At 40.1% G+C, this 24,568-nt stretch overlaps 1 long non-coding RNA gene across 1 annotated transcript; it reads right to left on the bottom strand.

Moving 5' to 3' along the window:
• On the bottom strand, positions 1–20,917 carry Gm51997. Its single transcript, XR_003950242.1, has 3 exons — positions 20,735–20,917; positions 18,532–18,717; positions 1–150 (listed from the first exon to the last, which is right to left on the bottom strand). It is a non-coding gene; the product is annotated as a predicted gene, 51997 (long non-coding RNA).
• Between the last annotated feature and the right edge of the window lie 3,651 nt (positions 20,918–24,568).

The raw sequence follows: 24,568 nt of genomic DNA, 5'->3' as shown, positions 1-24,568 counted from the left end.
ATTGCTGCACTCTGAGCTAATGATGTAAAACATTGAGCCGTTACTTCTTCTTGTTCTCAGCTGCTGTTTTCATAGTTCTCAAGGAGGCACTTGGACTCTCATTGAACAGACGAGGGTATGGTGACATTCGGACCAGCTGCTCCAGTAATTCTAATAGAGAGGAGGAAGTAAAAACATCTCTGATGTAACTAAATAGCATGACAACTGGCCCAATACATGCAAATAATGTCCAAAGCCCAGAACAGTTCTGCTGCCTTGTAACTGAAACCTGATCATAAAGAGAGCTATTGACCTTCATGTGAGGAAATGGCAAATAAGAGCACTTTTTGAAAATACTGTTATATCCAAGTCCTTCTATTAAAATCAGCAGTCTGGCAAGGCTACATGAAAAACCTTGTCAAGACATTAAAGGCAGGCAGCTCATGTTTGGCTGTGTCCATTTTACATGTTGTTGTGTATTACGATACTAGCTCTAAACTGAAATGTCAGTGAGAAAAAAATACCAAAAGGACAATGTTTTGAGGTAGAGCTAAGCTGCCACCTAGAGAAAATAGAAATGACGGCACCCCGGCCATCTCTATGTATTGCAAGGAAAACATTGGTCTATTGTCTTGTAACTCAAAGGCCCCAAAACCATGTGAAACATCTACACATCATATTCTTAAGCTATATGGATCCGTTTTAACTATGATTTTGAATTTTTTGAATACAATAGGCTAACACAGTCTTTTAGAAGTTGAAAACAATTCCTATCACTGCTGAACAAAAGCAGAGGATCTCTACGGAGGACACTGTACCGTGACCACTGCAAAACAGCCACGGTCCAGTGTTAAGGTTTTCATTTCCAGGTAGAAAAATCTGTTCCTGTGAGTGAGTGAGACCAAGTGATAGATGTTTTTCAGTGTTTATCACCTTTCCAATAACAATCAGTCCTTTGAATGAAGTCAGGTTTACAACATTATGGCTGGTAAAACCCAGTAGAATCCTTAAGTTGGGGGAAGAGAAGGTTGCTTATACAGCCCAGTGGGAATAAATGGTGCGACTCAAAAGTCTAAAAATAACTTGAGTTTGAGCTAAAGCATGCAGCACATCCAAAATTCCTGGGGCTATATGAGCCTCCTTTTCTAAATGTAATAGTATAATTGAACACTCATTAGGTTCTCCAGACCATAAACCATTGCCTGGTTAAGGTAGGCATTTGGGAAGCTAAATGACCTCTCTTAGGCCATGAGGGTCCCATTTAGTAAATTACTACTTCAGTGCACTGCATGACACCCTTGTGGCCTGGTAGTGGATTCCAAAAGAGCTTAATTTACACACTGGGAGAATCTGGTGCTCATTAGGAGAACGAAGGATGCCTGCTCAAATATCCACATAGAACAGAAAGTATCATGCCCACCCAAAAGGAAAGTGGCTTGGAGAGTCAGATGTCACTGTCCCAGAACAGTAGACCTGCGTGATGAAGCCTACAGCTGCCTAATTACAAGACATGAGATTTCACCTTGAGATTTTGAGTTGCTTATTTATTTTGCCTGTTTCTTAATAGTGCTTTTTGGCAGTTTTGCACAAACAGTGATAGGTTCACTGGATCCAAAGGGTTTTTAAGTGGGGTAGGTACACTTCAAAGATAAGTGTTTGCATGCACCTGTACCAGTCAGTGAATAAAATCAAATTATTTAGGGATGACATGTCTCTTTTTCTCTTGATTTTATTACGTATTTCAACAATTTGCAATGTTTTGTCAAGAGTTTGCCTTCCAGAATTCATCAGAAAGCATCTGCTCTTACATTCAAATTTATCTAAAAATAACACATTTCTTTCCAACAATACCAGAAATTATATGTACTTTACTCAAAGCCTCACCTGTGAAACACATCATTGTCTGGTACCTTTCTTATAAGAACCATTATTTGAAGATAAAACAATGCCTTGGTGTGGAGGGGCATCTAGAATGAAAATTCTATGATAATTAGGTCATACATATCTTTGTTTTCCTTTTTTGGAAAATAGATATTTTTCTCACATAATATATCCTGATTATATTTTCCCACCCCCCCCCATTCCTCCTATTTCCTCCCCACATCCTCTACCATTAACATGATATGATATAACAAAAACTAACAGATCAGAATAGGACGAAACACACAAAAGGAAAAGAGCCCAAGAAAAGGCTCAAGAAACAGAAATACACTCATTCACACACTTTGGAATCCCATAAAAACACTAAACTGGAAGCCATAAATATGCAAAGAACCTTTAGGGTAAAAAGAGAGAAGAAAAAAATATGTAAGTAAAATATGATTAAACTATATAGGGACAGAGAAGGGCCTGACGAGTACAGAACATCCAGAGATGCCCTTGGGTTGGTTTTTCTCTTTGCTATCTACTGCGGGGCATACAGCCTATGCATTAGGATAGTTTGTTTCCCCAGTAAGAGTCCCTTGTAGAAAACTAAATTTTCCTTTGCAAGTTGCTATCAATTGAAGACTGCTTAGGGGTTAAGGATGGGGTCGGGGTGTCCTCTTGCCCTTTCAGCTCCAAAATCCCACTGTTGTATGTCCTGTGCATGCTACCTCTGTCTCTGTGAGTTCCTATGAACCTTGATCATGTTGATTTAGAAGACCATTTTCTTGGTGTCTTCCATCCACTCTGGCTCTTAAATTCTTTCTGCCTCCTCTTCTACAGGGTTTCCTTAGCCCTGAGAGGAGAGATTTGATAGAGACATCCCAATTAGGGTTGGGTTGAGTTAGGGTCTCTTATTCTCTACATAATGTTGAGCTGTGGGTCTCTGTATTTGTTCCCATCTGTTGAAGAAGGAAGCTTCTCTAGTAATAGCTAAGCAAGCTATTGATATATGGTGTTGCAAATAGCTCTGGGGCTATTTGTAATTTGATGCTAATTCCCTTCTTCTGTGAGGGGATGCAAACAAGGAATGAGTCAGCACTCAGGTAAACTCCTGTAAACCTTTCCACCTTAATTTGTAAAATAAAGGCGAGAGCTGGTGTTTGGACAAAGGAAGGGAAGGTGGAGCTAAAAGTTGGAAAGAGAAAGGATGCAAAGAACTCAATTAGATAAAACCCAATCCCAGTACTGGAAGCTTCATTTGGTGACAAAAGATAGCCAGTTGGAACTCTGCCTCCCCCATTATTTGGAGATTTCCTTTAGATTTTATATATATATATTAGAAAACCTCTACTATATTAGGTTTCTATGTTGTCTCTCAAATGCTCCTTAATTTTAGTTCTCTCTCTCTCTCTCTCTCTCTCTCTCTCTCTCTCTCTCTCTCTCTCTCTCTCTCTCCCCACCCCTCTCTTTCTTCTCTCCTCAATCCCTTCTTCCCTCACCTTCCTGTTCAAGGCCTCTATTCATTCATAACTATTTTTCTATTTCTTTTTCTTACAATATCTACTTGTGCCCCCTCCCCAGTCCATTATTCTATACCTAATCCCTGTAGTTTGATCAATTGTAGCTTGGTTATCATTGACTTAGCAGCTAATATCCACATCAAAATGAATACACACTATATTTATATTTCTGGGTCTAGGATACCCCACTTAAGGTGAATTTTTTTCTTGTTCTGTCTATTTACCTATAAATTTCGAAACATCATGCGAGTCTGAGTAATACTCAAATGTGTAAATATATCCTTTTTATATATTCTTCTTTTGATGGACATAATTTAGGTTGCTTCCAGTTTCTGGTTATTATGAATAGAGAAGTAAGGCTCATGGTTGATCAAGTGCCTCTGTTAGGATGAAGTGTCTATTGGGTTTCTGCCCAAAGAAGTATAGCTGGATCTTGAGAGAGACTGATTTCCATCTTCCAGAGTAACTGCCACACTCTTTTTCACAGTGGCTGTATAAGTTTGCATTCCCACCAGCAATCAATAAGTGTTCATCTTACTCCACATCCTCACCAACATGAGGATCATTTTTGAAGTTTACCTTAGCCTTCCTGATGTGTGTCAGATGAACTTTCAAAGTAGTTTGGTTTGAATTTTCCTGATAACGAAGGATGATGAACATTTAAGTATTTCTCAGACATAAGTTTTCTCTCTTGAGAATTCTATTTAAATCTGTACTGAATTTTTTAATTGGGTTGTCTTCTTGGTATCTAGATTTTTATGCTACTTATATATTTTGGATGTTAGCCCTCTATCAGATGTGTATAATGGGGAAAAAACTTTTCCCGTTCTGTAGATTACCATTTTGTCTGAATGATGGTGTTCTTTGCCACACAGAAAGTTTTTAGTTTCATGAGATCCCATTTATTAATTGTTGATCTTAGTGTATGGGCTAGTGGTATTCTGCTCAGAGAGCCTTTTCTTGTGCCAATGCATTCAAGGCTATTCCCATTTGCACTTCTATTGGGTTCAGTGTATCTGTTTTTATGTTGAGGTCTTCAGTCTACTTGGAGCTAAGTTTTATTCAGGGTAATAAGAATGGCTCTATTCAGATTCTTCTCCTGCAACCATCTAATTTGACCATTACCCCTTGTTGACAATATTGGTGCTGGAGCGATGGCTCAGCAGATAAAAGCACAGACTGCTCTTCCAGAGGTCCTTAGTTTAATTCCCAGCAACTACATGGTGGCTCACAACCGTCTGTAATGGGATCTGATGCTCTCTTCTAGCATATCAGGGACGCATATATATTAAATAAATAAATCTTTAAAAAGAAAAGAAAATATTGTCCTTTTCCAGTGTGTGTTTCTGGCTTCTTCATCAAAAATTAAGTGTCTGCAAGTATGTGGATGTAGGTTCCCAGGAAGTGCCTGCTGAAGTTGGGGTCTGGGATAAAGCAAGGAGTTGGGGAAAGGAAGTATAGAGGGGAAGATGTGTATGATGCACTAGAGATGGGGGCAGGGAAGGAGTGAAGGCCACAGCAGTTGATCTGCTACAGAGCTGAGGATGAGATTAGAGGACTGGATTTAGGGGAGAGAAGGGAGGGGTGAAGATCTGTAGTTAGACTGTCTGCTTCCCTGGCCTGCATGGCAGGCATGTTCTCAGGAAAGGCCTGCTGATATTGGAGGTTGGAATATTGGGATGGGAGTGGGGATAGGTTGGAGGAGAAGGTCTAAGTGATCTGTTGGAGTTGGGGGTCAGAGAGAAGGGGAGATCAGAACCTGGGAGATGTACAGCTAGGAACCTGGGGATAAGTCTGGGGATTAGATTTGGAGGAGACAAGGGATAGATGAAGACCTGCAGATCAAACAAAAGCAAACACTAGGCTCTATGAAGGTTTTATCTCAGCCTAGAGGGAAGCTCAAGGTTTCTTTTGTTCTGAGAATTCTGTGTCAGCACCTACAGAATTTGAAATGGAAATATAAATGGCATTCCTATATCTCTTAACCTAAACCAGAGCACGGGCGCAAGCAGTAATTTTATGATTAAAGTCTCCCCTGCATTGCTGTGCAACTAATATCATTTTACATGTCTCTCTTTAAACATTGCCTCCTAATGATAGCTTATACATTCATATAAATCTCAAATGATAGCTATTTATATCAGGAAATTTTATCTTCTGCCTTGGAGCTATGCATTTGCCTAATTCCAGATGATGTGAAACAGAACCACTCTTTATACAGTAAACATGTTGAACTTTTCCAGCACATATTTTGAGTAAAAAAATATATGACATTTTGAGACCCGAGAAAAGACCTTAGTCAGGGAGAATAAATTTCCCATGTATTTCAGAAGTCAAGGTCAATAATATACAAGAAACTCTTTTTTTTTTTTTTTCCATTTTTTATTAGGTATTTAGCTCATTTACATTTCCAATGCTATACCAAAAGTCCCCCATACCCACCCACCCCCACTCCCCTACCTGCCCACTCCCCCTTTTTGGCCCTGGCGTTCCCCTGTTCTGGGGCATATAAAGTTTGTGTGTCCAATGGGCCTCTCTTTCCAGTGATGGCCGACTAGGCCATCTTTTGATACATATGCAGCTAGAGTCAAGAGCTCCGGGGTACTGGTTAGTTCATAATGTTGATCCACCTATAGGGTTGCAGATCCCTTTAGCTCCTTGGCTACTTTCTCTAGCTCCTCCATTGGGAGCCCTGTGATCCATCCATTAGCTGACTGTGGGCATCCACTTCTGTGTTTGCTAGGCCCCGGCATAGTCTCACAAGAGACAGCTACATCTGGGTCCTTTCGATAAAATCTTGCTAGTGTATGCAATGGTGTCAGCGTTTGGATGCTGATTATGGGGTGGATCCCTGGATAAGGCAGTCTCTACATGGTCCACCCTTTAATCTCAGCTCCAAACTTTGTCTCTGTAACTCCTTCCAAGGGTGATTTGTTCCCACTTCTAAGGAGGGGCATAGTGTCCACACTTCAGTCTTCATTTTTCTTGAGTTTCATGTCTTTAGGAAATTGTAACTTATATCTTGGGTATCCTAGGTTTTGGGCTAATATCCACTTATCAGTGAGTACATATTGTGTGAGTTCCTTTGTGAATGTGTTACCTCACTCAGGATGATGCCCTCCAGGTCCATCCATTTGGCTAGGAATTTCATAAATTCATTCTTTTTAATAGCTGAGTAGTACTCCATTGTGTAGATGTACCACATTTTCTGTATCCATTCCTCTGTTGAGGGGCATCTGGGTTCTTTCCAGCTTCTGGCTATTATAAATAAGGCTGCTATGAACATAGTGGAGCATGTGTCCTTCTTACCAGTTGGGGCATCTTCTGGATATATGCCCAGGAGAGGTATTGCTGGATCCTCCGGTAGTACTATGTCCAATTTTCTGAGGAACCGCCAGACGGATTTCCAGAGTGGTTGTACAAGCCTGCAATCCCACCAACAATGGAGGAGTGTTCCTCTTTCTCCACATCCTCGCCAGCATCTGCTGTCACCTGAATTTTTGATCTTAGACATTCTGACTGGTGTGAGGTGGAATCTTAGGGTTGTTTTGATTTGCATTTCCCTGATGATTAAGGATGTTGAACATTTTTTCAGGTGCTTCTCTGCCATTCGGTATTCCTCAGGTGAGAATTCTTTGTTCAGTTCTGAGCCCCATTTTTTAATGGGGTTGTTTGATTTTCTGAAGTCCACCTTCTTGAGTTCTTTATATATGTTGGATATTAGTCCCCTATCTGATTTAGGATAGGTAAAGATCCTTTCCCAATCTGTTGGTGGTCTCTTTGTCTTATTGACGGTGTCTTTTGCCTTGCAGAAACTTTGGAGTTTCATTAGGTCCCATTTGTCAATTCTCGATCTTACAGCACAAGCCATTGCTGTTCTGTTCAGGAATTTTTCCCCTGTGCCCATATCTTCAAGGCTTTTCCCCACTTTCTCCTCTATAAGTTTCAGTGTCTCTGGTTTTATGTGAAGTTCTTTGATCCATTTAGATTTGACCTTAGTACAAGGAGATAAGTATGGATCGATTCGCATTCTTCTACATGATAACAACCAGTTGTGCCAGCACCATTTGTTGAAAATGCTGTCTTTCTTCCACTGGATGGTTTTAGCTCCCTTGTCGAAGATCAAGTGACCATAGGTGTGTGGGTTCATTTCTGGGTCTTCAATTCTATTCCATTGGTCTACTTGTCTGTCTCTATACCAGTACCATGCAGTTTTTACCACAATTGCTCTGTAGTAAAGCTTTAGGTCCGGCATGGTGATTCCACCAGAGGTTCTTTTATCCTTGAGAAGAGTTTTTGCTATCCTAGGTTTTTTGTTATTCCAGATGAATTTGCAAATTGCTCCTTCTAATTCGTTGAAGAATTGAGTTGGAATTTTGATGGGGATTGCATTGAATCTGTAGATTGCTTTTGGCAAGATAGCCATTTTTACAATATTGATCCTGCCAATCCATGAGCATGGGAGATCTTTCCATCTTCTGAGATCTTCTTTAATTTCTTTCTTCAGAGACTTGAAGTTTTTATCATACAGATCTTTCACTTCCTTAGTTAGAGTCACGCCGAGATATTTTATATTATTTGTGACTATTGAGAAGGGTGTTGTTTCCCTAATTTCTTTCTCAGCCTGTTTATTCTTTGTGTAGAGAAAGGCCATTGACTTGTTTGAGTTAATTTTATATCCAGCTACTTCACCGAAGCTGTTTATCAGGTTTAGGAGTTCTCTGGTGGAATTTTTAGGGTCACTTATATATACTATCATATCATCTGCAAAAAGTGATATTTTGAGTTCCTCCTTTCCAATTTGTATCCCCTTGATCTCCTTTTGTTGTCGAATTGCTCTGGCTAATACTTCAAGTACTATGTTGAAAAGGTAGGGAGAAAGTGGGCAGCCTTGTCTAGTCCCTGATTTTAGTGGGATTGCTTCCAGCTTCTCTCCATTTACTTTGATGTTGGCTACTGGTTTGCTGTAGATTGCTTTTATCATGTTTAGGTATGGGCCTTGAATTCCTGATCTTTCCAGAACTTTTATCATGAATGGGTGTTGGATCTTGTCAAATGCTTTTTCTGCATCCAACGAGATGATCATGTGGTTTTTGTCTTTGAGTTTGTTTATATAGTGGATTACATTGATGGATTTTCGTATATTAAACCATCCCTGCATTCCTGGAATAAAACCTACTTGGTCAGGATGGATGATTGCTTTAATGTGTTCTTGGATTCGGTTAGCGAGAATTTTATTGAGGATTTTTGCATCGATATTCATAAGAGAAATTGGTCTGAAGTTCTCTATCTTTGTTGGATCTTTCTGTGGTTTAGGTATCAGAGTAATAGTGGCTTCATAAAATGAGTTGGGTAGAGTACTTTCTACTTCTATCTTGTGAAAAAGTTTGTGCAGAACTGGAATTAGATCTTCTTTGAAGGTCTGATAGAACTCTGCACTAAACCCGTCTGGTCCTGGGCTTTTTTTGGCTGGGAGACTATTTATAACTGCTTCTATTTCTTTAGGGGATATGGGACTGTTTAGAAGGTCAACTTGATCCTGATTCAACTTTGGTACCTGGTATCTGTCCAGAAATTTGTCCATTTCGTCCAGGTTTTCCAGTTTTGTTGAGTATAGCCTTTTGTAGAAGGATCTGATGGTGTTTTGGATTTCTTCAGGATCTGTTGTTATGTCTCCCTTTTCAGTTCTGATTTTGTTAATTAGGATTTTGTCTCTGTGCCCTCTAGTGAGTCTAGCTAAGGGTTTATCTATCTTGTTGATTTTCTCAAAGAACCAACTCCTCGTTTGGTTAATTCTTTGAATAGTTCTTCTTGTTTCCACTTGGTTGATTTCACCCCTGAGTTTGATTATTTCCTGCCGTCTACTCCTCTTGGGTGAATTTGCTTCCTTTTTTTCTAGAGCTTTTAGATGTGTTGTCAAGCTGCTAGTATGTGCTCTCTCCCGTTTCTTCATGGAGGCACTCAGAGCTATGAGTTTCCCTCTTAGAAATGCTTTCATTGTGTCCCAAAGGTTTGGGTACGTTGTGGCTTCATTTTCATTAAACTCTAAAAAGTCTTTAATTTCTTTCTTTATTCCTTCCTTGACCAAGGTATCATTGAGAAGAGTGTTGTTCAGTTTCCACGTGAGTGTTGGCTTTCTGTTATTTTTTTTGTTATTGAAGATCAGCCTTAGTGCATGGTGATCTGATAGGATACATGGGACAATTTCAATATTTTTGAATCTGTTGAGGCCTGTTTTGTGACCTATTATGTGGTCAATTTTGGAGAAGGTACCATGAGGTGCTGAGAAGAAGGTATATCCTTTTGTTTTAGGATAAAATGTTCTGTAGATATCTGTCAGATCCATTTGTTTCATCACTTCTGTTAGTTTCAGTGTGTCCCTGTTTAGTTTCTGTTTCCATGATCTGTCCATTGGTGAAAGTGGTGTGTTGAAGTCTCCCACTATTATTGTGTGAGGTGCAATGTGTGCTTTGAGCTTTATTAAAGTTTCTTTAATGAATGTGGCTGCCCTTGTATTTGGCGCATAGATATTCAGAATTGAGAGTTCCTCTTGGAGGATTTTACCTTTGATGAGAACAAAGTGCCCCTCCTTGTCTTTTTTGATGACTTTGGGTTGGAAGTCAATCTTATCAGATATTAGGATGGCTACTCCAGCTTGTTTCTTCAGTCCATTTGCTTGGAAAATTGTTTTCCAGCCTTTTATTCTGAGGTAGTGTCTATCTTTTTCTCTGAGATGTGTCTCCTGTAAACAGCAAAATGTTGGGTCTTGTTTGTGTAGCCAGTTTGTTAGTCTATGTCTTTTTATTGGGGAGTTGAGACCATTGATGTTAAGAGATATTAAGGAAAAGTAATTGTTGCTTCCTGTTATTTTTGTTGTTAAAGTTGGCATTCTGTTCTTGTGGCTGTCTTCTTTTAGGTTTGTTGAGGTTTTACCTTCTTGTTTTTTCTAGGGCATTGTTCCCGTTCTTGTATTGGTTTTTTTCTGTTATTACCCTTTGAAGGGCTGGATTCGTGGAGAGATAATGTGAGAATTTGGTTTTGTCGTGGAATACTTTGGTTTCTCCATCTATGGTAATTGAGAGTTTGGCTGGGTATAGTAGCCTGGGCTGGAATTTGTGTTCTTTTAGTGTCTGTATAACATCTGTCCAGGCTCTTCTGGCTTTCATAGTCTCTGGTGAAAAATCTGGTGTAATTCTGATAGGCTTGCCTTTGTATGTTACTTGACCTTTTTCCCTTACCGCTTTTAGTATTCTATCTTTATTTAGTGCATTTGTTGTTCTGATTATTATGTGTCGGGAGGAATTTCTTTTCTGGTCCAGTCTATTTGGAGTTCTGTAGGCTTCTTGTATGTTCATAGGTATCTCTTTCTTTATATTTGGGAAGTTTTCTTCAATAATTTTGTTGAAGATGTTTGCTGGTCCTTTGAGTTGAAAATCTTCATTCTCATCCACTCCTATTATCCGTAGGTTTGGTCTTCTCATTGTGTCCTGGATTTCCTGGATATTTTGAGTTAGGATCTTTTTGCATTTTCCATTTTCTTTGATTGTTGTGCCGATGTTCTCTATGGAATCTTCTGCACCTGAGATTCTCTCTTCCATCTCTTGTATTCTGTTGCTGATGCTCAAATCTATGGTTCCAGATTTCTTTCCTAGGGTTTCTATCTCCAGTGTTGCCTCACTTTGAGTTTTCTTTATTGTTTCTACTTCCCTTTTTAGGTCTAGTATGGTTTTGTTCATTTCCATCACCTGTTTGTATGTTTTTTCCTCTTTTTCTGTAAGGACTTCTACCTGTTTGATTGTGTTTTCCTGTTTTTCTTTAAGGACTTGTAACTCTTTGGCAGTGTTCTCCTGTATTTCTTTAAGTGATTTATTAAAGTCCTTCTTGATGTCCTCTACCATCATCATGAGATATGCTTTTAAATCTAGGTCTAGGTTTTCGGGTGTGTTGGGGTGCCCTGGACTGGGCGAAGTGGGAGTACTGGGTTCTGATGATGGTGAGTGGTCTTGGTTCCTGTTAGTAGGATTCCTACGTTTACCTTTCGCCATCTGGTAATCTCTGGAGTTAGTAGTTATAGTTGACTCTGTTTAGAGATTGTTCTTCTGGTGATTCTGTTACCTTCTCTCAGCAGACCTGGGAGACAGATTCTCTCCTCTGAGTTTCAGTGCTCAGAGCACTCTCTGCTGGCAAGCTCTCTTACAGGGAAGGTGCGCAGATATCTTGTTTTTGGACCTCCTCCTGGTCGAAGAAGAAGGCCCAAAACAGGGCCTCTCTCAGAAGCTGTGTTGCTTTGGCAGTTCCCAGAAGCTGTCAGCTTCTGTGGTGCAGACTCTCACCTGTGCAGACTAAAATCCTAAGTTCCAGGGAGTCCTGGAACCAAGATGGTGACCGCTGCTCCTGAGGCCAAGGCCGTCTCCCGAGCCAGGCGGACACCTGTCCTCTGGTCCGGATGGTGGCCGGTTATCTGCGGCCCGCCCAGGCTGCTGCCTCAGCGGCTCTGTGCTTCTGCCCGTCCCAGAAGCTGTCCGGTTCTCTGGCGCACCCTCTAACCTGTTCAGACTAATTTCCTAGGTCCCGCGGAGTCCCGGAACCCAGATGGCGACCGCTGCTGCTGAGGCTGACGTCGCCTCCCAAGCCAGGCGGACACCTGTCCTCTGGTCCGGATGGTGGCCGGTTATCTGCGGCCCGCCCAGGCTGCTGCCTCAGCGGCTCTGTGCTTCCGTACAAGAAACTCTTAGTCTAAAATATTCTCAGGGTCATTTCAGTAATGTTAAGAAAATCAGTATTATAACAACCATGTTTTAAAGCACAGTGAACAGACTTATGGGGGAATCAGAGCAATCGCAGGACTCCCCAATAGTAGAATAAGCTGTCATCAAAAGAAGTGGTATAGAACCAATGTGGTGGACTGTGATCTCAGAACTCAGGAAGCTGAGACAGGAGGATCACAAGTTTGAAGCCAGCCTGGATTACAGAGACACCTTTTGTGATATAGATGACTAAAGAGAGATTATATTTATCTAGTGATTAATCTATGTTCCAGAAACTACACAAGTTATTTTGCATGTGTTTTCGTTCATGTAAATTTCGTTCATACAACCCCTCTTCAGGACTACATCAAATACCTCAGTTTGGTGAGTTTCATAAACAGTAACTACCCCAAATTCTAGTGCTAATTTCAAAAGAGCTAGGGGAGCGCTGGAAAAGAGACCTATTTTAAAAAATAAGAGTGGGAAGGGGTTGTGAACAGGACATGAAGTGAAGCCCAAGGTTTATAAAACAAAAGTCAAGGAGCCCCTTTCTTTGCCACAGAGCTGAGGAGATGTTAAAGAGCTGTGAGGGTACCTTAAGAGCTTAAGTTTAGAATCAAATGAAAGCCACTGAGGAAGTTTAGCTATGAGAGAAAGATGACCAAATGTGATGTCTAATCAGTGGTTCTGGCTCTGGACACCAAAGGAACTGGAGAACAGTAAGAAATAATGACAGTGAGAAATTATTTAAAGAACTGTAAGCTGGTGAAAAGATAAGGGTGGCCTAAATCAAGATGGCAGAAGTGGCAATAAGGAGAAATTGGGGCATTTAAGAGGTAATTAAAAGTTATCATGCATGAAGTTTTTGTTTAGGATTGGATATAAAACACTAGGAAGGAAGAAGTTTGATGGGTAACTCCTACTGCCTCAGCTCATGAAGCAAGACATTCTTAATGATTCGGAAGAGTGTGATGGGGGAACATACAGAGGATGAGAAGGTCAATGGGGAAAAATGATGAGTTCAGCTATAGAGATGCTGATGTTGAGGTGCCTAACAAGATGCATCCAAGAGGAGATATCGAGAGATTTGAATATATTGGTATGAAGATCAGACGAGATGCACACTGGAGAGTAAATCAGCATATAAATGGTTATTGAGGCAGTGAAAATAAATGAGAACGCCTGACATCCTGCTTAGTTTAAGAACATCTGAGCACCTAGGAGACAGCCCAAAAGAGCAGTGAAGCTTAAGTGTCACAAACAGGAGAAAGATTAAAAAAAAAAAGTTGTATGGGAAAAGGAAATTCAGTAATTATTGTACCAGAAGCCAAAGGAACACAGTGTTTCAGAAAAATTAACAACCTTTTGACTGGTTATTTTTTTCACTACACTTAATAAAACAAATGCTTGTTAAATCTAGTCTGGGTGTAGTGAGAGACCCAAGGACTAGAGTTTTATTGTGGATTCAGTAATAAAGAATGGAGAAAAAAAACTAGAAACTACATTTATAACTAATCTTTAAAGAATTACTGTACGGTGGCCACTGACATATAAAACAGGTTTGAAACAAAGGGTTTGGGGTTTATTTATAGTGTTTTATATAGGTAGAAAAGCTTGGTACACTTTAACAAATGGGGAAATTCTTAAAGACACTCAAGGACAAAGAATATTAATAGAAAAGAAGGATAGGACACAGCCCAATGTGGCAGTTTTCTGTGTGAACCTAACCAAGACTCAGGATATTTACTCAAACACTACAGATTCAATGCGATTACCAACAAGATCCACAGAGAAGAGGGAATATATAGTACTTGTCAGAGACTAGGCTATATCTCTTAATCCTTTCCAGTTCCATCAATTCACCAGCAAATTCAATGACTTTACTTGTCTTTATGGATGGATAAAATTCCATTGTATATGTGTCACATTTTTTTTTATTATCCATTCATCAGTTGATGGGCATCTAGGCTGATTACATTTCCTTGCTATTGTGAAAAGAACAGACTAGAACTCCTGCATGTAGGCATCTCTGGTAGCGCTTGGAATCCATTGAGTGTAAGATGGAATCTTAAAGTTGTTCTAATGTATTTATCTCCTTTGTTCAGTGACATGACTGTTGTCCCCAGTGCAAAGCATTCCAACATATTCACAAGCACAGTAAGAAAATAGCGAATGACATCACTTCTGGCTAGAGGACATCTGGGAAAGCTTAGATGGGGGGAGGGGGGGAGTGCAAGTAAATTTAAAGAATGTCACCATGCTTTAGTGGCTAAGTTTTCATGCATCCTTTCATTCCTTTATTCTTTCATTTTTTTAAATATAACAAAGTAAAGTATACCTTGTTTAGTCATCACTAAAGATGCTTCCTTCTATGACAAATGGGAGCAAATATAGAGATCCAAAGCTAGACATTACTCAAAGAATGAGAGACCTTGGAATTACTTGGGATTTGTCCATCAAATCCCTCCCCCTCCGAGCTCAGAGAACTCTCTAGATGGCCTTCTCTTCATAAAATTGCAGAGGACTATGATGCCATCACAAGAGTCAGCAAAAGAAGATGGCAGGGTGAAAAGATAGATTGGTCTTCATTAAATTGGACTAGTTCTGCCTTCGAGCATTTAGACCTGCAGTACAAGAAGTACTCTTTGACACTAAGCCACATGCTGATACGTTTTCACATTACTTTCAGCCTTTGGTAGGTAAGAGGTATCACAAACATCTTCTCCTATTTAGTAGTAGAATTTAATACCTCTTCATTCTTGGTCAGTGGAACACAAAGGGAAGGAAGCCTGTGATATTAGATCACAAGAAGTCTTGTGGCTGAAGCGCTGCTATCCTTGAGAACCCTATACTACAGGAAAGCCAGGCTATATGGACAGGAAGTGCACAGGTCCTTAGATGACCATTAGCCAATTTCAAATGAATGCTACATAAGTAAGTCCAACAAGCAAAGTGGCTTCATTCAAGACTTCTTCAGTAGAGGACATCAATGGCACTGAATCCTTAAGAGGGCCACAGCTGCTGCAGATGTAAGCCAATGTGCAATAAAAGAGTGTGTGGATGGAAAAGAAACGTGATGAAATTGGTTAGTTATCAAAGAAGGAGAATTCTTAGTAAACCATCTTGATAGAATTCTTGTGGAAGTGTCACTTATACCTGCTGGGAGAGGAAAAATCAATTTTCTCTAGTATAGTGACACTGGATATATCAACCACTCCAGGACAGACTTCAGGTTCACGAGTAGTTGAGAAACATATCTGAACTCTACCTTTGTGTACATGTGCTTTTATTTGGTTAGTTTCGTGTTTGGTTTGGTTTGGTTTGGTTTGGTTTGCATGTGGTTTTATAATGTCTTGGTTTTGAAGCTGTTTGGTTTTTTTTTTTCTTTTTTAGAAGGAACTCAAGGTTTAGTAGGGAGGGAGGGGGAGGGGGAGAAAATCTGGAAGGACTTGGGAATTGAAGACTATGATCAAAATATGTGAATATGTGTATGTCTAATTTTTAAATAATAAAAGGATAATAAAAAGGGAAAAAAGAATGTCACAATGCAAGCTTAGAATAGATGCTCTAGCTTTCAGGCTATATAAAAAAAATTAAAAGAAAAAATATTTTTTCCAAGCTTGGCAAAGGTTTTAACTTATTAGGAGTAAAGTAATCCCAGAAAGAAGTGAAGGCAGAGATGGAAGGAAGGGTTGGATTTAGAGAAAAGATGAAAACACACAGGGCATTTGACTTGAAGAGAACTCTGGGTTTCACCATGTGCCTAAAGGCTACACAGGAACTAATGGCAACTAATGGATTCTGAGAGTAGGAGAAATATGAATGTATATATACAATAACATTTGGTGAAAACTGAGGCCATGAATCTGAAGAAGACTGAGGAGGGGGTATATGGAAGAGCTTGAAGAGAAAAAAGGGAAGGGAGAGATATTATATCAAATTACAACCCCAAAAAGGGTAGAGGGGATTTGAAAGAGTAAAACAAAAGAATGATACCTCCAGCCCTGTTTTTATTCTCCAAGATTTTAGATTATCCAGAATGATTTGTGCTTCAATATGAATATTAAGATTTTTTTCAATTGTTTCATAGATAACAAATGTTTGATGACTGAATATTAACAACTCTATTTGTTCCCTGAATTGCCATGCCTAGAAAGACCATTTACACTCAGCATATACTCCTAGAATAATATTCTTTTTCCTTCATTTTCTGAAAATTTGGATCACTTTTTTTTCACAGCCAAAAAATATTCAAATTATAACTATGACACAAGAGAACACATATCTGAGTCTCAATGATTAGCAAACTTTTGTCGTCAGTCATGAGGTTCTTCTAGGGAGGAAGGGGAGAGCATTTCCAATGAAAACTGAGATAGAATCAAGCAGTCCACAGAGCAGAAGAGACTTAAAGAAATATAAGCATGACCTTTTAGACAAGATGAATTAAATGCCCTATTGTTTTTATAATTCCCAGTTTGACCAACCTCTTCATTGGGATGTTAGTTTTCAAGAATAACAACAACAAAACAAAAACAACAACAACAAAAAACCTTTAAGAGTAGAATTCAAAACAAACAAACAAAAAAACCTCTAATCAAACATTCAGCTTCCTTAAATGAGGCAAAGATAAAATGGATATAGTTCCTCTTGTTTGAAATTTTGAATAAGGTTTCAATTATCTTTTCAGGAAAAAATGTCAGTAATATTAATATGTTTAGCAAAGAAAAACAGTGCTATTAAATGTTACTATTTATTCTATTCACCAATTTTATCTTAGAAAAGCAACCAACTTCATGATCATATTCTCTCCCCAGCATTCCACGGAACTTTCTAGATACTCTCAATTTATATCATTGTTATACTTAACAGAAAGGAATAACATTGTGGTCTGGTTTTTAATAATTCATAAAGGTCTCATGATATGTTTTGGGACACTTCTCAGCATGTGCTTTGAATGTACTATTTAAATATCTCTCTTTAAAATTAAACCTTCCTCCTTCTTTCTATTTATTTAAAGTTCACTCAGAGAATTCTGCCAGCAATTATCCCATGGCTGTGGTATTTTGTTGCTTAGACAGAAGCCATAAAAGCAAATAATAGCTATTTCCATTCCACACAGCTAATCATGCAGCATTCAGTGGCTCCGTTTGCAGTTTTACTACAGATATTAGAGGAGACCATCTAGTGATGATTTTTATGCATTGTGGTGATGCCTTTCATCTATCGCAGGAGGCGTGGCTCCTGAAAATTTTAGCTGAATTGCATGCATGGCTTCTGGAATCATGACTTTATAATATGAGTGTGTTGGGTGGCTAATTCCACCTCTAACAATACCGTATAAAGACAACAAGCGATTCCCTCCTGTGAAGAGTTTTATTGGGAAGCTTTAGGCCAAATAAAATCAGGATAAAAAATAATCACGCACCCTCCAATCACTGTCACTGGAGAGCTGAGGCTTAGAGGCTTTAAAAAATGATATGTGTTTCCAGGAAGACGTTTTTGTAACTTAGAGGAAAGAATTGGAAAAAAATAAAAGAAAAAAATATTACATCGGAACAGAGAGAAAAAAGGAAAACAGATCGATAAAATGGCTTAAAATGTACACCAGCCATTAATTTCTAATACCCTACAATTTAATGTGTTTCATTGATGAACATTACTAGAGGTCTTTCTTCAAAACCCAAAAGTATAAGTTATATTTGTGCTTCAATAGGCAGTGAATTCTAATATATTTTATCTTTTCCTCCCACTTTTCTCTCCATGTATTAAGTATACATTTATGCATGCATTTTTATAAGACTTAGAAGAGAATATAATGTGTACCGACTCTAAGGAAATAGATGCCTTTGTATCCATGAATGTGTACAGATAGAAGAATAAACTGTGTGCCAATGAACTGACCAAACAAGTTGACACCAAATTCTCCATTCATTGTCGTCCTGCGTGAGAGACTCAGACTGGGTGAGAAATCCATACATACTAGAGACAACTCCCAAAGATACAAACAGAACAAAGGTGCTCACGTATAGCAAAACCTATAAATATACATCATCGCTGTGTGTTCAGATTAGGTGTGAGGAGCCATTTAAGGGATAAACCCCCATGCAAGAACAGCAGAAAGCAGCCGTGCAGGGAGCTCCTATAATACAGTCACCCTTTGCTGTGGTGAGAGTTTTCAGCAGCGATGCAGGCCTTTCGTTCATGCTCCTCTAAGCAGGCAAAAGCTGTGTGAATCACTTGGGCCAGAGGGCACTCTGAGGAAACTATTATGTTAGTGGCCTTCAATTAACCTGTAAGTGTAGATATGCTTTCTTCCCACATTGACGCTGATCCTGGACACGGACTGCCTAATGAGATTAGCAATATGAGCAAACCAAGGGTTCCCGAGCCCGGGAACCGTCTCCTTCAAACACTCTTACCTGTGATGCGAGGGAAGCTTAGCTGTTCTACTGCAGAGAGGACCAGGTAGAGTAAAGCCTACAGGGTGAACCACCATGTAGAGAGGCCATGTAGAGATGAGAGAGCATGTGGAGAGCTAAGATACCCCAGCAGAGATCCCAGCGAAAAGTCCTCATCACCGGTTGAGAAAGAAGCAGCCACTTAACCTGCAAAAAAAAAAAAAAAAGTAAAAAAAAAAAACAGCCAATCATTGGTGTTTAAACCAGTATCCCCCAACCCCCTAGTCGGCCATCTGTGCATATGTATCAGAAGATGGCCTAGTCGGCCATCGGTGGAAAGAGAGGCCCCTTGGTCTTGCAAACTTTATATGCCTCAGTACAGGGGAGGGTATGGGGGACTTTGGGGATAGCATTGGAAATGTAAATGAAGAAAAAACCTAATAATAATAATAATAACAATAGCAATAATAATAATAATAAAAAGGCTTGCCTGTCATGCAACCATGAACTGGATATTAGAGGCAGGCAATAAAAGACTTCCTTAAGAAGAAAGGGCAGAGCCCGGTGTGGTCTGGGTGTGGTGGCACATACCTTTAATCCCAGCACTTGGGAGGCAGAGGCAGGCAGATCTCTGAGTTTGAGGCCAGCCTGGTCTACAAAGTGAGTTCCAGGACAGCCAGGGCTACAGAGAAACCCTATCTTGAAAAAAATAAAATAAAAAGAAGAAGAAGAAGAAGAAGAAGAAGAAGAAGAAGAAGAAGAAGAAGAAGAAGAAGAAGAAGAAGAAGAAGAAGAAGAAGAAGAAGAAGAAGAAGAAAAAGAAGAAGAAAGGGCAGGAGGCTAGGAAAGCAGCCATGTGGGTGACAAGATGTCTCTGAAAGCAGTGGTCTTTACTGTAACAAGCCTGATTACTGCAGTGCCGAGCCCAGACCAACTCCTGAGAGTTACTGTAGTGGTTTAAATGAGAATGTCTCCACCAACTTGTATATTTGGATACTTATCCTCTAGTAGATGGTGGTTTTAGTGAGTGGCTTGGGGGGAGGGGGGTGTGGCCTTGCTGAAGGAAATGCTTGAGATCTCATAGCCTCTACCAGCTTGCAATTCCTTCTTTCTTGGTATTTATGGTAAAAGATCCTGCCAACATGCCTGCTTCCCTGCCACGCACCATTATAGACTCTCCCTCTGAAGCCATACACCAATTCTTCTTTCTATAAGTCGCCACGGTCATGGGTTTTATCACATCAGCAGAAAAGTAACTAATATAGTTATCGTCTGACCTCCATACACACTGCACAGACCGACACATTCTCAACCTCTCTCTCTCTCTCTCACGCACACGCACACACACACACACACACACACACACACACACACACACACACGCACATACAAAACCATGTCTGCATATGCACCTGAAAACTTCTTTGAAAAGAAGAGTTCACCCGCAGAAAGAGTACCCAAGGCAGAGGAAGCAGGAATTACAAAGATCCTGGCGTAGGCCTGGGCCTGGCATATTTAAGGAACTCCAAAGAGGCCAGTGACACTGAGTAGGGTGAGTGAAGAAGAGAATGTTAAGAGATGGAATCAGTAGTTACAGGGGCCAGATTGGGTTAGGTTTGTAAAGGCTGAGAGAAAGGCCCTGGAGAACTCAGTGCATTTATCAATGTCACTGGATCATTACCTGTTCCGCCTCTGAGTGTTGGGGTCATGGTGCTAGAGAGCCGTCAATGACCAGGACTTTTGTTTGTAAATGGAAAGAGGGGGAGACAGAAGAGAAACAGGACCCCAAAGAACCTGAAAGAGCGACACTGAGAGGCTTCATTCTGTTATCCCTGGCCATCGGGAAGGACAAACAAAGACGCAAACCTCTCACCACCTCTAAACTAAAATGTTCCTTTGTTTCTTCAACCTTTCCCTTCCCTACTGATCATTTGCCACAACTTTGCGTTCCTGTGCGTTATATTGGCGTGAGAAAGCTCACTGCTCTTTTACTGTAATTTAATTTCCTGAAAGCTTTGTCCATACAAAACAAAGCGCTTCATGAGCCTTACACACATTCGCAGATCTTGCCAGACCACCACAGTCTGCGCTCTAAGTGTGTATCAATATATTTACAGGGAAAAAAAAATCACTGTTAAATTTAAAAAGGAACTCATCAAAAACACACCATGTACTTCCCAAATATAGTACTTTACAGATTGAGGCTGGGGAGCGATTGGCTCACCACCGAAATCACTTCCCCACCGCCGGCCTAAATGACAGTGCAGCCAGCCAGAAGGCACGGAGCAAAGACCGTTATCACGTTAAATAAACGTCCGAGAAGCAATCCTCTATGAGTGCAGAGCCACATGCGTCAACGTAGAGTTGGCACACAAATGATGACAACATGAGAGGACTCTGTCAGGCCTTGAAGAGAACACTTACTAAAGGGAGACACTGATCTGGCAAAGAGGGGGAGGGTTATAACTGAAACGCTACAACTGGTCAACCTGTCAGCTTATACTGAATCAGGGATGTCTTCCCGTTCTGGGATGACTATGTAAGAAATAACAGTTCCATAGACCTTCCTGTTTAACACATTGTCTTTGTAGTCAGAAAACAGAAATGTTTCCTCCCATCATAGTAAAATCCCCTTATGTCATCTTTCATAGGCTGGATCAGATGGAAAACTTCAAACTACTTCACTGCTTTAGAAGAGACTTTAGCTAACTTGTCTCTCCCAGCAATGAAACCAAGTGGTCTTTCCCATCCTGTGTTATTCCTTATGTTCTAATTAATAAGATATTTCAATTCCCAGCAATCTGGTATTTGGTGCCTACACTGGGCATTTCTCTCCTGCCAGGAGCTCCCAATTTTCTGCAGTAGGGCCCACTTGGAATAGATTTTTTTAAGTCTAAACCTCGTATTTATTATTTCTCTCAATGTTTCTTGCTATTTTTTATTTTTATTTTTAATATTTTGTACTATTTTAGTTTTCATTTCAAATCATTCACTTCCAAACTCTTGAAGCCTAACATCTAAACTGTGATTCTCATTTTAAGACAACTGACAAAAATGCCTCGAGTCTGAAGCCACTATTTCAGTCCTCTGCATCTGCTCTCTAGACCCACACTTGAGCTTTCAAGTCTGAGGCACTAACTCCTGAAGACTCCAGTAAATTGCTTCCCTGCTTAACTGAAGAGCTAAGACCTGGGGGGTCTGGAGTGCATGTCTTTGTTCACAAGAATTGTAATCTTTTAGTGTCCAGATCTAAGTCCTGGGGCCCTGTTCAAAGCTTATTGGCATTGGTCTTTCTGGCTGTGTGGTCAGAATGTTCAGACAAGCATCCCAATTCAACTTGAATAAATAAGGGTTTGAGGTGCCTTGCTCCTTTGAGAATCTGATGAGCTCAGCAAACCTGCCACCCTGTGATGAGCGCAAGGAAGGACAGCATGGACCTGCTCCGTGTGTATATATCTTGGAAAGCTGGCAGAGATCTGTCAAAGAACACTGGCCCCTGAATATCTGAACCATATGAAAACCTGTTGTACTAATCTGTTTCACTAATCAATCTAAGAAAACTCAGTGTGGGAAAACACCACACCCTCTTGCCTGTTCTGCTCTTCTACACTATTCTATTCTGTTGAGAAGAATTGTTGACAGTTTATGTCTTTTATCTCAACCTCGAAATGAAGTGTGTTTCTTCTTATCCAATTCACACAAGTGCTATGAAGCTGAAATTGCTTTAAAAGCATTAAAAGAAGGATATCATATAAATGCAAATAACAGGAGGTTTGATAAAAAGAATAGTTACATGCAAGTACACCGTGCTACCCTATCCAAATGAACAGCTTGAGGTTTCCTGGCTACTGTCACTCAAGATAAATCCGAGGATGAGGGCCAGGGAATGAAATCTTCTGGAATTATTTGTGCTCGAGCTGCAGGCCTATGTGCTTATGCTGCTATGTAATAGTCACCCAGAGAGGCAAAGAGATCTGTGAGAAATCCCACAGATCATTTAAGTCCTCGAGGCCTGCTGCCCGCACCTAATGAGGAAAAAGGGGTGGTATTGCTGATGGAGAAAATTCCCCCAACTTCCTGTTCAACCTTAATGAGGAGTCTAGGAGCATCTGGAAGGAAGGCTTAGGTTGCTGCAGCTTTTAAACCCTTAGCACAAACATCTATCTTCATATTGCAACCTCTGGCATTTACCATTTACTGTTTTAATTTCTCAGGTTCTCACAACTACCATGTGCCCCCAACCCCACCCCTGCATTCTAGTGGTGAATCTAAGGAAACACTATATAAAATGGTGATGGTGTAGCAAGATACATAGTTGGGTTTTTTTTTCCTAGACACTTCTGCTTTTCTCTGAAGCTGCTACAGTTTATCTGATAGCTAACATAGCCTCTAGGTCAGTAGTAATTGCAGGAGCATCTGAATAAAATGTTCATATAGCCAGTGAGTGTTTCAGGGCCTTTGTGTAGTAGTTTGCTAACAAAAGATAAGGAGAATATCCAAAGATGAGAGCCACACCCACCCGCCTTCAGAACAGCAACCTCCATTGCCTTCTGCCTAAGTTCTAGACTATTTGGCTCAGATCTCCAACAGTTGTACAGTGCAGAAGCACATCATTGATCATGCATGATGCATCTGAAATCTTATCTTGCTTAGTAGGCATATTGCTCTCTTTCTAGCTAGTGTCATTATAACTCATGTGGTTAGCATTCTCTTGTTTGAAGAGCCAGGCATATAGAATTGTTTGTTTTGTTTTTAGAAAACCCATAAAGAGGAGCAATTGATCCTCGTGGACTTAAATAGAAGGCGTTGGTCAAATACAAAAAAGTTGAGACATATTCCAAAACTATCCAAAGGAAATGAGAGAAAGCTCCTGCTTTTGAATAGTTTAGATGCCATAAACCCACCACTTTATCTTGCTTTCCTCCACAGCTCCCTGTAGGAGGGAACATGAAGCCAAATGTAAGAGCCTGCCAGGCCCAAGATCATGCTCCAGAGTCAGGTGCCACCGTGTGAAGCTGCTAGGCCTAAAATAGAGAGAATTTTAATGAGGAAAATGGGGACCAGTTTGTAACTGTAGTCTCTTTCTGCCATAGTAGGCAAAATTTCCAGATAGCCTAGCATTTATCAAAACCAAAAATCTCACAACCACAGCAGGACACACGATCAAAAGAAGACAACTGGAGATTCATATTTGAACTACTTTTCCTATACATCAAATCACAAACTTTGAACTTACAGAACTTTCATGATATATATCTGAGTAGAAGGCTCACAGAACTAAGACGATTCAATTTTTTAATCTCATCGAATAGACCTCATATAGATAAGACTGAAAAACAGTTCAAAAATCTACATTCGATTGGTTACATCAGTACAATTCTTCCATCCAAATACCATTGAAAATACCACATCTGCATAAGATATTTGCAATGAATGCTAGAACTTTCTTAGAAACATTATATTGCCATTTTAGAACAACAGATTCCTGCCAACACTCAGGTCTCCCAGTTGATGAGAAGTCGAATTCATGACAGGACTGTGGAATCTCGCCCTTTCATGTTCAAAAATGTTTCTAATATTGTCCGAGCATGAAAATGAAGCTTTAAAAAAAAATGACCAGTGATTCGTTTTCCACCTGATCCACATAAAGTCCATTTCTCATCGAGGACTCTTGGAAGAGCCCGCCTCTGATTGCAACTCTGCTCTGCTCATCAGTGTCTGATGGATGTTTTCGCTCAAAATAAGCTGTCCTTTGCTGATTGCTGCAGGCTGCTCAGTCTGTCAATTGTGAAAATACAGCATTTCACAGCCAGGCCACATTGCTTATTGTAATCCGAATCAGATGCAAACACACTCCAGAGATATGCTAGCTCTCGGCTCTATTTGCTCCACTGCAGCGTTCATTGCAGCAGTGAGCTGGGGTGTCCTTAGAACAAAATGCCATGGGTTAGAGATCAAATCACTCACTCGGGTTGAGTTAAAATCTTCCCCTCACTCGGAGAATAAGCCTCTCACTTTTCCTGAAAGAAGTACAAAGGCAGGCTGCACTGCCTTTTAA

This window comes from Mus musculus, chromosome 12 (assembly GCF_000001635.26).
Source record: "Mus musculus strain C57BL/6J chromosome 12, GRCm38.p6 C57BL/6J".
NCBI lineage: Eukaryota > Metazoa > Chordata > Mammalia > Rodentia > Muridae > Mus > Mus musculus.
The sequence above is the reverse complement of the archived record's forward strand: the minus strand, read 5'-3'. Positions and strand labels throughout refer to the sequence as shown.